Genomic DNA, 13,790 nt, shown 5'->3' with positions numbered 1-13,790 from the left:
AAAGATTCCATAAATCCATAAATAAAATAGATACAGATATGCAGCTTTCAGCGATGATAGGTATAATGCAATGATATCATCTGAGATGTTGTTTGTTGAAATCGCATGAAGCGTTTGAAAGTTGTTAACTCAGACGTTCATTGTGAAAATATTGGGCATGTAAACTAATAACTTTGGTTGTTTTAAAAATATTGAAGTTACTATCGTGTCACTGGATGTGCCTCATTTATCTGAGATCCCAGATGTATTCAGATTTATTTTAGTACTCGATGTGAATTATTATAGACTCTTGAAGAGCTGTAAGAAGTCATCTTTCAGTTTGTCTCAAAGCCCACCGTTGCTGGCAGGACAGCCGGCTGTCCTGAGCGATCGACGCGTCATCCAAATTCCGCATATCGGGATCTTCCCGTTTCGGGTGACGCTGCTCGTCTCTGCACTTGGCTGGCCGGAAATTGTCAACTAGTCGGGTTGGCCGCAGCGCGCCTGTGCCCTGGGCGAGCTAGTGTTCAGCCGTGCAACAAATTCATCGTACCTCGTACCAATACTGGGCTGCCAATTAGCTCGCCTAAATATACGTGACGTTAGTCAGAATGTGTACCTTCTAGTACGCAATTTTTCTTTTAAATGCTTCTTCATCAAATGAGAAAGAAGTTACCTTGCAATGTCTAACTGTGGGTAGTGTGCAGTCAACTCCCCTTGAAATGAAATGCGAAGTCAACAATCCAATCCAGATGTTCTAATTTTCGTTTCTGCACTCCTTCTTCCCTCATAAATTCAACAACAGCAAGATAATAAACGAACAGTCATTAGAGGCATGCCCCTGACTTAACCAATGCACTCTGCAATAATATTGTATATGAAGTCTCCTTACTTTTTTCATTCATTTCCTCTGAAAATTGTTACAGCTGAAAATGGAGTAATGTGTGCGATTTCAGAAATTTTACTATTCGTACTAATAGTTTCTTCAGCTGCTCCATGCCTGAAAATTAACACAGTGTTTTTCGATGCAGAGAACAATGAACCCTGTCTGTCACTGCTCTTTAATTATCATCTAAAAGTTTAAATTCTTTCTGCATTATACCTTAATGTCGCATCATAGCAAATAAGCAGTACCCGACACTTATGCAGACTGAGACTCTCATCCCTCTCTTCTGACATTCCCATTCATTTTTAAAGGATTGTGACGCCAGACTGCCTCTTTTTGTGCAAACAGCCACTGGACCTGTGAACGTCCTTGATGCTACGCACAAATAGCTAAGAGTAAACAGCGCTGACACCACGACTCTGCCCAACTCTGAGTTGTGGAGACCGCAAAATGCCACACAACAATGATAAATGGATTAAATGGCTCTGAGCACCATGCGACTTATCTTCTGAGGTCATCAGTCGCCTAGAACTTAGAACTAATTAAACCTAACTAACCTAAGGACATCACACACATCCATGCCCGAGGCAGGATTCGAACCTGCGACCGTAGCAGTCGCTCGGCTCCAGACTGCAGCGCCTATAACCGCACGGCCACTCCGGCAGGCCCAGTAATAAATGAAATGTCACTTTGTTCCAGGTATTTCCGAGAACGACCGAGCAAATCCGAATGATAGGCCGAGTCTTGGCCAGGAAATGGCCCGCACACGCTTTACCTGTGAAGTATGGCACGCCGTGGCCTGGCCTGCTCTAAGACAAAAGAAAACGACACGTCACGAAGGAATTATCCGAATGGGATGTAAATCGGTTGATGTCATGTACATATACAGAAATAAAGATGATTACTTTTGTATCCCGCCTGGGAGGCGGCGCGTAGGTAGGAACGAGGAAAAAGTAATAAAAGTCGCCGGGTTCCCGGGTTCGATTCCCAGCGGGGTCAGTGATTTTCTCTGCCTCGTGATGACTGGGTGTTGTGTGATGTCCTTAGGTTAGTTAGGTTTAAGTAGTTCTAATTTCTAGGGGACTGATGACCATAGATGTTAAGTCCCATAGTGCTCAGAGCCAATACAAGTCGGCACTCCAAGAAAATGGTTTACTGGTGCAAAAACAAGGTGATAAACGATTACATAACTTTGTACGTAGGTGCGTTGCTGAAGCGAAGTGTCCCGGCTGGCCGCACCTGATGAAATGGGGTGAAGCAGTCGCGGAGTTCGTAGACTTCGACAGCACCGGCTAAAGGGCGATGTCGTCTGTCTCTCTCTCGTAGTGCCAACTTGAGAAACTATTCCGTGGCATCGTTGCTATCGATACCACAATTACAATTTCAGAAAAAATTGGATGATTCATTGAAGAGGAAGAGCTTCACGAATTGAGCAAGACAATAACACATAGGTGCACTATTGATTCTTATGCAAGCAGTCATTCGGCTTGGCATTGATTGATACAGTTGTTGGGTGCCCTCCTGAGGGATATCGTGCCAGCTCTGTCCAATTCGCGTGTTAGATCGTCAAAAACCCGAGCTTGTGGGAGGGCCCTGCCTGTAGTGCTCCAAACGCTCTCAAATGGGGATAGATCTGGAGACCTTGCTGTCCAAAGTAGCGTTTGGCAAGCACGAAGACACGCAGTATAAACTCTCGTCATGCGCGTGTAGGCGTTATCTTGCTGACATGCTAGCCTAGTATGGCATGCCACGAAGGGCAACGAAACGGGGCACAGAATATCGTTAACGAGCGGCTGTGCTGTAAGGGTGTAGCGGATGACAACCAAAGGAGTCCTGCTATGAAAAGAAAAGGCACCCCAGTCCATCACTCCTCATTGTCAGGCCGAATGGCGGGCGACAGAGAGGTTGGTATACCGCGCGGTCCAGGGCGTCTCCACTCACATCTTTGCTGATCATCGGGCCTCATTTGGAAGCGGGTCTCATCACTAAACACAGTTCAGCTCCAATCAATGAGATTGAGTGGAAGACGTTATAACACTACAACCGTGTTTACGTAGCTTGTTCAATCAAATACCAAGTTTGGTTTATTACGCACTATTCCCGAACAGATCAAATACTCCTGTCACGGAAAAGCCACGTATAACACAACTTTCCGCTACAGCTATACCATAACCCTGAAGTTGGAAGCAGATCGTAAAAAGGAACCATCTTGTTAAAGTAATTATGGTATAAAGCAACAGAGCAGTGTCAACCTCTGAGAGGAATTTTGTTATGTAGACCGTGTTGTACCTAACGGAGGTGGCTTATCGGAAGTGAAAGTCAGAATTACGTAAATATTTAAACAGTAACAAACAATATTTTACCTATCTACACTGTTCAAAGAATAAAGAAAACGGTCGCCAGCCTAATTAGGCATAAAAATGAGTAACATTCTTGTTCAAGAAAATAGATGTGAGTAATTTAAATGGACAAACACTGCCTATACTTTTGTCACTCGTGAGTGCAATGAACTCTGACACCTGCATATGTTCACGGTAAGGTTGGAGCTGACAGAGCAGAACTAACTATTTGCATAAATATAACAGCTAACAATACACACTATTACTTTCAGGGCTTATTCAAACTGAATGGTCTTTATAACATTACTATTATTATTCACTGTAGAATCATAAATTAGACATAGATTCAGTAGTACTCTTCAAACATTTTCCTGTCTGACAAAAAATTGTAAATGATGTTCACTGCAAAATTATGAACTGGTCATAGGTTAAGTCTCTCTCACCTAAATACTTTATTTAGAATTAAAATTAAATGGAATTCACTAACAGATTACTTCTCACTGTCTTTTGAATAAAGAAATTATTGTTTTCATAGATAGTGGTCTTTCTATTAATCGTTATCTAGCATGAGCACAATAGACGAACTGTTGATCCTGTTACACCACTAATATGCACTTTTAATACACAAGGGGAGTCCAATATTGTACAGAAGTTCACTTGAATAGGAAGAGTAATTGAAACTTTCTATAATTAAGTAACTTTGTGCATTTGAACTACTTTCAGTGGAGGGGGCCCTTAATCTTGACCTCTGTAGCAGAGCATACTAAACACACTTTCAATACACTAAAGAAACAAGCCCTTAACAAGTATGAACATGTACCCTTCAACAGTATTAGTTTTCAACCGTTACTGCAGTAGAACACAACTTGATGTGGTTATAAGACAATAGCTCACCCTTGGTTGATTTTCAACAGACTGCACTGTGATCACTTACTAAGCAAAACTTTGTAAGCCTCAGTTTTGAGAACTTTCACTTTAGAAGTTGTCAACAAAATTTTAATAAGCAGTTTTAATAGAAAAATTATTTTCAGCAAGCATTATTCACTATATTTAATGTTCAAAAATGGTTCAAATGGCTCTGAGCACTATGGGACTAAACATCTGAGGTTATCAGTCCCCTAGAACTTAGAACTACTTAAACCTAACTAACCTAAGGACATCACACACATCCATGCCCGAGGCAGCATTCGAACCTGCGACCGTAGCGGTCACGCGGTTCCATACTGTAGTGACTAGAACCGCTCGGCCACCCCGGCCGGCGAGCTTTAATGTTTTTTTCAACAAGGACACTCGGTAATCACTTTAGCATGGGAAGGGCCCTAAGTGGTTGTGTGACTAGGGATAAAAAAATCAAGGTAGGTATAAGATTTCGAGTATAAGTTACCTTATATTTGTGCACACTAAAACATCCAATGGGCTGATCCTTCACTGTACATTACTATAGTGTTCCATTACAGTGATTGCGCAATGTGGTGGCGATTGCATGTTGGTAGGTGTATTTGCAGGTCGAGCTGCTGGACTGTCATTTCTTGGTGGCGATGATAGATACCAATTCCAGAATAGTTCCAGCTCTTTATCCATCCATCCGAGGCATTGGAAAGCGTCAGGAAAAGCCTCTCTCGGAACCAGCACAATACACAACTTTTACATGAGCAGTTGATAGTTTGGTAGCTCATCCCCGACTGACTCTTAATCCACCTAGACTACCTAGGCCAACGACAATTTGCGCGCGCTACACAATTCCGTTCCCGAGGGGAGCCACAACACCATTTACATACAAAATAAGTAAGAACCCTAAGTGAAGGTCAGCAGTTTACATAACAGCAACCAAACATATTAAATAAGAGAGAACATTTGCACATATTGACATTTCTACAAAAAATTATTCACACAGAGATTACAATTATATACAGTAAGTTTTGTCTCCCTCCAACTGAGACAAAGAATTTAAACGACAGATATACTACCTTGCATAGAATCAAATGGTGACATCAAAGTTTTTACAGAGAAAGGAGTATACAATTTTGTGTTATCTATTCAATCACACATTTACAGAAGCTCAACGATGTAACATTAAATAAAACAAAAGGCAAAAGAAATCAGTAGAGCATTAGTGCTATGATGTTACAACGTGTCTGGAGACACCACCGAGAGCAGAGGGATACCAAGCTGACTGTCGCTCGCCATACGATCCGACAACGGGGGAGTGATGGTCTAGGATGCCATTCGCTTTCATAGCAGGACCCCTTCGGTTGTCATCCAGGGCACCCTTACAGTACAGAGATACGTCGACTTTATTGTACAACTGCTTTGTTGCCCGTCATGGCGAGATAATGCTCACCTCCACGCGATGAAAATTTCTACTGCTTGTCTTCGGCTTGTCAAATCCTGTCTTGGCCAGTGAGTTAGCCAGATCTCTTTCCAACTGAGAAAATCTGGAGCATTTTGGGTAGTGTCCTCCAACCAGTTCGGGATTCTGACGATTTAACCCACCAATTGGATAGAATTCGGCACGATATGCCTCCCCAAGGAGAACATTCAACAACTCTACCAATCAATACCAAGCCGAATAACTGGTTTCATAAGGGCCAGAGCTGCAGCAACATGTTAGTGACTTGCTCAATTTGAGAAGCTCTTTCTCTTGAACAAATGACCTAATTTTTCTGAATCTATAATCACTTTTGGCCTTTACATGTACATAACATCTACCAATTTCCGTCCCATTCGAATAATTCCTTCGTGGTGCGTGTTTGTTAGTTCAAATGACTCGAAGCACTATGGGACTTAACATCTGAGGTCATTAGTCCACGAGACTTAGAACTATTTAAAAGTAACTAACCGAAGGACATCACACACATCCATGCCCGAGGCAGGATTCGAAACTGCGACCGTAGCAGCAGCGCGGTTCCAGACTGAAGCGCCTAGAACCGCTCGGCCACAGCGGCCAGCTTGTTTGTTAGTGCTTTTCTTTAGGTGTGTTAATACGATGTTCACCACTAATCTTGTAATCAGATCATGTCGGGTACGTTCTCTTCTTCTCATTATCTGTTAAAGTCAATTGCCATTCATTAAAACAAGTGAAAATTCTGTCAAAATCTTTCTGCAGTTCCTTATGATCGTCCGACGTCTATACTCTCCTGTACACAATGGCATCGACAGCAAATAATCTTATACTGCTGCTGATCCTATCAGTTACATCATTAATGGAAACTGAAAACATTAGAGGTCCTATTAGACTTCTTTGGGCGCACCCGATAATAATTTAAGATCTGCGAAATATGCAATACTATATGCTAATAAAACTAAGACAGCCGTTCATATGCTACTTTCCGGCCGTTCTATGCATTATTGCCTTTGTATTGGCCCTTTAAACGTTCCACGTTGCTTTCACTGTCCTTCAACTTCCATACATCAGCACGATTGCTTCTTGGTAATAAGCGTATAACGAGAAGCATGAAGGAAGAAATATGTGTGTTTGTGTAGGGGTAGACGAGCTGGAATACTTTTCGGCACTGTACACATTGACAACTTTTTCTCTAGCTTTGTCAAGTTGTAAAGAGGCTAGCTGTTATTTGTTTTAAGTGTGTAGCTGAATTCCCCAAGTGCTGCGACGGTCGTCAGTTAAACTATGGAAGTAAAGTCGTGTTTTGTTTTTCAGGAACGCTCCATAGAAAGTCATGTTCTGTCTGTTTTTGAATCGTATTCTGTGTGTTGTTGTATTTCAAACATATTTAATAGTATTATAACTATTTGTATGTTGTTTTCTGAGGTAGAAATTGGGAACCAGCTCGACATTTTCCTAACACAGCTGGACTGGCCGGTACAGCAGAGCTCTGGTCATTAATCTGGGTCTGGCTCACCTCTTTCTCTTTCGAAAGCTAACCCGGTGGGCGCTGAGCTGTGCGATTAGGTCATTTGTATCCGCTGACAGCGAGTTTTGTATTTCGCGACTGACGGATACCTACAGCACCAGAGACCTCACTCATGATCGATGAGGCGGCATCACAAGTCATGGAGTTGGGTGTTACGTTGTCCTTCGTACAGCGTCGTGGCCGACTGCTGTCACGGCCATTACCGAACCTGAACGAATTCTCCGTCTATAAGAAAAGGTCTTGCGGTTGCGAAGTCAACCGCTAACGTACAATAAAAACAGCGGTCTTCTGCTCGTTGTGTGAACAGTTTGCGGTTATCCTAATAACTAATCTTTCGTCTCTTAACAATTCTGATTTAAAGAAGGAAAAAGACCAGTACGATACGTATGTATAGAAATCGACTACACGGATTTACACGCACAAAAGATTTAAGGATCAGATCGTATCAAGTATTGTGTAAAGTCAGCTAAATATTTTTCCCTGTACGTACTGAAGAAGAAATACTTTTAAAGTATAACATACTGAGTATACTGGCGTAGTATGTCTGTCATTCTTCTCTTCCCAACTCAGCACGATGGATCAAAAATTAGCAAACATACCGCAACTGACGCCCTCCGATAAAGCCATGGCCAACACTACGTCTTACTTGCGAGGACTGAAACGAAGGAATTTTGTTATCCGTTTCTGAGGGAAATTTTGTCATTCTGTAAGGAAAGCTACCTCCAGCCCCAGAAGTGACATGCTAACCTTGGCCTTAACTGTAATGTCTTTAGGTCGAGCTCTATATTTATTCAATATGATTCATACCTGGGAATTAAATCAGTCAGAATGTTCGAATAAAACCTCACCTAGAAGCATTTCATCTCCTACAGAGCTCCCTGAGAGCAATAGATCGTTCATGATTACGAATATTTACCAGTGGTAACAGCATATTCCAGAACAAAAAATTGTCCAGATACCTGAGAATCTTCAAGAAGCTGTATGAAGTATATGGTGGACTGTGCGTGCACCATTGATGATGCCTGGCCTTGACAAGAGTTTTAGTGGTTCCCGCGCACAAATAAGTCTGTTCCAGGCTCGACGATGATTCATGACTCGTCAGAAAAAAATAGCTCCAGTTGATGCGCCGCCATCTGGGACACTTTTCCGCCAGTCTTCGTACACTACGCTGTCACAGTAAACATTAGTTAGTGCACATGGAGCCCTCCTTCCGGAAGAGGACTACGAACAGAAAGATATGCGTCATCGTGTTGCTGCTCATAATGCTCACATTCTGCAAATTATTCTGACGGATCGTGGATTATGGACTACGAAAGTACCATTCGACTGGGTGAAAAGTGTTAACGACTTTTTGTTTGATACGTGTAGCCAAACAGTCGTCGCAGTATCCAGTCAGTTGTAGCTCACGATACTGGAATGAACTGAATGAATTGATTTCTACACACATAAGTTAAGTTTTCACTAAAGTTGTTGGGTCTGGATATTAATGCTCGGCACACAAGTTAAATATCCTTGGAAGCTCAAATAAAATCGCTCACGGCGCACACAATATTTCAAGAAATATTCTAAACCTGCCAAAGGACCTGAATATTCAGAGTTAAAGTCCACAAAAGCGACAGCCATATTACTTCTAGGTTCGTAACACAATCGAAAACGAGCCCTAATCGAGTCGTAGCCAAGATTTCTTTTAACTTTATCAGAACGCGACAAGGCCGCTCTTTGACGAAATCCCACAACCACTGATAAGCCACACCGGTTGACCAACCTCGGTTCAAAATTGCTGCCCTCTTTTATACCCTGTGGTCACAGTGTCTATCGTCATAATGAATATCATTATTTTTTACAGTGCAGTTAAATTTATGTTCATGAATATTGATCAAATATGAATTCTCGTCAGACCAATAGACTGGTAATAAAATTCTAATTTGACGTATTACAATATGACCTCCCAATTACAATTAGAGAGAAACAGACTGAATATCGTCCGAATCATATATGGCCTTTAACAAACATAAAAATTACGCTAAAAGCTGTATACATTCCTGAGAAAGAGGGTAATGGCTCCTCGACCTTTGTTTCAGTGCGAATACACAAATATCGTCCGAACTCATACGAGAATCAGAATGGAAGAGGGACGCTGCATGGCAACGTGTGATGGTTTGGAAATTTGAGTCAGTTAGGGATCGTGTCCGTATGCAGCAGCGGTTAAGGCAACAGCTCACGAGAATCGGTAAATCCGGGTTCGAGTCCTGATTCGGCACAAATTTTCAACTTTCGCCATTGTATTACCACAATGCCTTGTGCAACTAGCAGTCAGGTTATCCCGCTCAGCCATTTACTTTCCTTCCCTTTGCTACATTTCATGTTTACATTCTAAGGCTCTAAGAACTGTGGGACTTAACATCTGAGGTCATCAGTCCCCTAGAACTTAGAACTACTTAAACCTAACTAACCTAAGGACATCACACACATCGATGCCCGAGGCAGGATTCGAGCCTGCGACCGTAGCAGTGGCGCGGTTCCGGACTGAAGCGCCTAGAACCGCTCGGCCACCACGGCCGGCTACATTCTAAGACCTATTGTTAATTTACAGCGACCAACCCAAACATTGACCATTGCCCACCGAGAGATTGAACGCTAGCTAGTAGCACTGGGGGCACGTGACGCGATGAGGAAGGAAAGTATATAAGTGTAGCTGAGACGAATGGGAAAACACAGAAATGATTGGAGACCCTCAACTTTATCATCAAAGTGCTGAAAGCTTCTGTACTGGATTCGAAATCTGATAGTTAAAATCCACTCTCAAGTGCAATGGAGTATCATCGCCGTCAGTACATCTATCCCCAGCAGTCATCGCCACGCCGACACAGAGAGGTTAGCTTCTGCCATAGACGGATGCTACCTCCATCGGCAGACCGCTTGCGACGACCAGACCACTAGGGTGAAGACACCGTCCGGACAGTTGCTACGACGACAGCAGTCGCATTCTCCACTACACCGCCTGCTATTTGAACAACAGCAAGGACGACGACTTCCTGCGACATGTTCGCAGGACCTCTCCACAACACTCTAGCATCATCTACAGTGCTACCAACCGCCCAGGCAACAACACCGTCACCGCTAGGAATTACAGCATCAACCGCAACATCGCCAGTTGCGACATGAGCCGCAGAGTCGCCAGCAACAGCAGCAGTCACGTCATCACCAGCAGCTACCAGCCACAACGCCGCCAGCAACAACATCAGCTACAACGCATGCAACGGTGCCTACACTTAAACTCGCCCTATCCACAGTCATCCCACAACCTCCCTTTGACACTCAGCCTAAACCTATTACAGAAACTAACAAAAGGTCACAAGAAAAGTGAGCGTCAGGGTGAAACCAAAAGGACTCAGCTAACCTTGCTAGACACTGATGACATGCAGGTCGAAATAATTCCTGAACCTCAAAACCCAGTACCTTCCTCTTCTTTTCATTAAGCAGATGTGACCCAATATTTCTAAACCCCAACAAAAAAAGGCCTTTCACGAAGGAGTTATCTGAATGGCCTGGAATCTCGTAAAATGTAGAACTGTCTTCAGCGATGAGTCCTGCTTCAAAATGAGCCCCCATGGCCAGCAAAGACGTGTCTGGAGGCGTCCCGGATGCTAGTGTGATACCATCTGGCTGTCACCTGCCATATGGCCCGACGACCAGGACTGATGGTCTAGGGTGCCTTTCATTTCATAGCAGGATACCTTTGGGTGCCATCCTTTGCACTCTTACTACACAGCGGTACGTAGTCGATACTATACGCCTCGTTTAGTTGCCGTTCATAACAAGCCATCCTGGGCTTGCATTTCAGCCAGATAATGCCCGGCTGCACTCGGCAAAAGTTTTTACTGCTTGTCTTGGTGCTTGCCCAACCCTACCTCGACCAGCGAGGTCGCTGGATCTCTCTTCATTTGAGAACATATCCAGCGTTCTCCAACCAGCGCGGGATTTTGAAGATCTGACGCACCAACTGGACAAGATTTCCCACGATATCCGGCAAGAGGACATCCAACAACTCTGTCAATCAATGCCAAGCCAGATAACTGCTTGCATAAGAACCCCAGGCGAACCAATTTGTTATTGACTCGCTCAGTTTGTCAAGCTCTTTCTCTTGAATAAGTCATCTATTTTTCCTGAATTTGTAATCGTTTGATTGTTTTTATATGTACACCACTTCTACTGGCCATTAAAATTGCTACACCAAGAAGAAATGCAGATGATAAACGGATATTCATTGGACAAATATATTATACTAGAACTGGCATGTGATTACATTTTCAAACAATTTGGGTGCAGAGATCCTCAGAAATCAGTACCCAGAACCACCACCTCTGGCCGTAATTACGGCCTTCATACGCCTGGGCATTGGGACAAACAGAGCTTGGATGGCGTGTACAGGTATAACCTAACCTAACCTAACCTAACCTAACCTAGCTGCCCATGCAGCTTCAACACGATACCACAGTTCATCAAGAGTAGTGACTGGCGTAGCCAGTTGCTCGGCCACCATTGACCAAACGTTTTCAGTTGGTGAGAGATCTGGAGAATGTGCTGGCCAGGGCAGCAGTCGAACATTTTGTGTATCCAGAAAGGCCCGTACAGTACCTGCAACATGCGGTCGTGCATTATCCTGCTGAAATGTAGGGTTTCGCAGGGATCGAATGAAGGGGAGAGCCACGGGTCGTAACACATCTGAAATGTAACGTCCACTGTTCAAAGTGCCGTCAATGCGAATATGAGATGAGCGAGACGTGTAACCAATGCCACCCAATAACATCACGCGGGGTGATACGCCAGTATGGCGATGACGAATATACACTTCCAATGTGCATTCACCGCGATGTCGCCAAACCCGGATGCGACCATCATGATGCTGTAAAAAGAACCTGCATTCATCCGAAAAAATGACGTTTTGCCATTCGTGCACCCAGGTTCGTCGTTGAGTACACCATCGCAGGCGCTCCTGTCCGTGATGCAGCGTCAAGGGTAATCGCAGTCATGGTCTCCGAGCTGATAGTCCATGCTGCTGCAAACGTCGTCGAACTGTTCGTGAAGATGGTTGTCTTGCAAACGTCCCCATCTGTTGACTCAGGGATCGAGACGTGGCTGCACGATCCGTTACAGCCATTCGGATAAGATGCCTGTCATCTCGACTGCTAGTGATACGAGGCCGTTGGGATCCAGCACGGCGTTCCGTATTACCCACCTGAACCCACCGATTCCATATTCTGCTAACAGTCATTGGGCCTCGACCAACGCGAGCAGCAATGTTACGATACGATAAACGGCAATAGCGATAGGCTACAATCCGACCTTTATCAAAGTCGGAAACCTTGTGTGAATGCTCTGAAAAGCTAATAATTTGCATATCACTGCATCTTCTTCCTGTCGGTCAAATTTCACGTCTGTAGCACGTCATCTTCGTGGTGTAGCAATTTTAATGGCCACTTGTATAGCATGTCATCCCCAGAAGAGACTCTATCGTTAGCATCAAAATTGACTCATACTTCGATTTATCCCCTCTTTTGGAGAAATTGCGTTCATAGCACCCCTCGAAAATGATCCGTCGTAACAACCACAGACTCCACGCCGACCCCTCGAATTCACAGCAGTAATTAAAAAGTTTGATTTAGAATACACAACGGAAGAAATCGAAAGTGAACTGAACTCGCTACCAGGAATTGGGGCTAATATAAGCAATGTACTACGCATTTGAAATAATCGACCTTATCTCCCTACTCAGGAAGAATGTTTTCGGAATCACCTGACACCATAAACTTATGTAATAAAAAAACGGGCTTTGATTTACCGCAGAAAGTATTCTATAGAAGTGCTGTGTGAGGGTGCCACAGTATAGCCAGTCTCAGCGAGGCATCGCACATAGAATGGTCAGTCGCCTCCTAGATGGCGCACATACCAGGAACTGGTAAGAAACCACGAGTAGGCGGCAAAGTGTTGGATGGCCTCACCTAATTACAGATGGTGAAGTTCGGAGGTTTTTCCTCACTGTAAAGCAAGATAGGCGCCGACCTGTTGTAGCTCTGACTACAAAGTACAACGGTGGTGGCAGCAGAAGTGTTTCGGACCACACCGTTGGCACACAGGGGCCTCGGCATCTGACGACCCCTCTGTGTCCCATGTGGACACGACATCGTCAATTATGATTACAGGCGGCATGGCATGCTCGATATTGGACCGTAAATCAGTGGCATCTTGCTGCCTGTTAGGATGAATCACGTTACTTGTTACACCAGGCCGATGCTCATGTCTGGATACGCAGTGGTCCAGGCGGACTGCTGCGCAAAACATGCACTGCGCCACGAGTGCAGAACGGAGGGAGCAGTATTGTGCTACGGGGATAATCACATGGGCTTCCTTGAGACTTGTAGTGATCGAAGGTACCATGACATCTGTGGACTACGTTCAAATGGTTCAAATGGCTCTGAGCACTATGGGACTTAACGTCTGTGGTCATCAGTCCCCTAGAACTTAGAACTACTTAAACCTAACTAACCTAAGGACATCACACACATCCATGCCCGAGGCAGGATTCGAACCTGCGACCGTAGCAGTCCCGCGGTTCCGGACTGCGCGCCTAGAACCACTAGACCACCGCGGCCGGCTGTGGACTACGTGACCATCACTATGGACCACCGGAAAATCCTTCACCCTTCATGTCTT

The 13,790-nt window shown here is 44.2% G+C and overlaps 1 protein-coding gene across 3 annotated transcripts in view; it reads left to right on the top strand.

Annotated features, from left to right (window-relative positions):
• LOC124722858 (UNC93-like protein) overlaps nucleotides 1-13,790 on the top strand; it is a 409,177-nt gene that overhangs the window by 132,237 nt on the left and 263,150 nt on the right. The gene's annotated exons all lie outside the window — the stretch shown is intronic.

Source organism: Schistocerca piceifrons, chromosome X, assembly GCF_021461385.2.
Source record: "Schistocerca piceifrons isolate TAMUIC-IGC-003096 chromosome X, iqSchPice1.1, whole genome shotgun sequence".
NCBI lineage: Eukaryota > Metazoa > Arthropoda > Insecta > Orthoptera > Acrididae > Schistocerca > Schistocerca piceifrons.
This window is presented reverse-complemented; position numbering and strand designations above follow the sequence as displayed.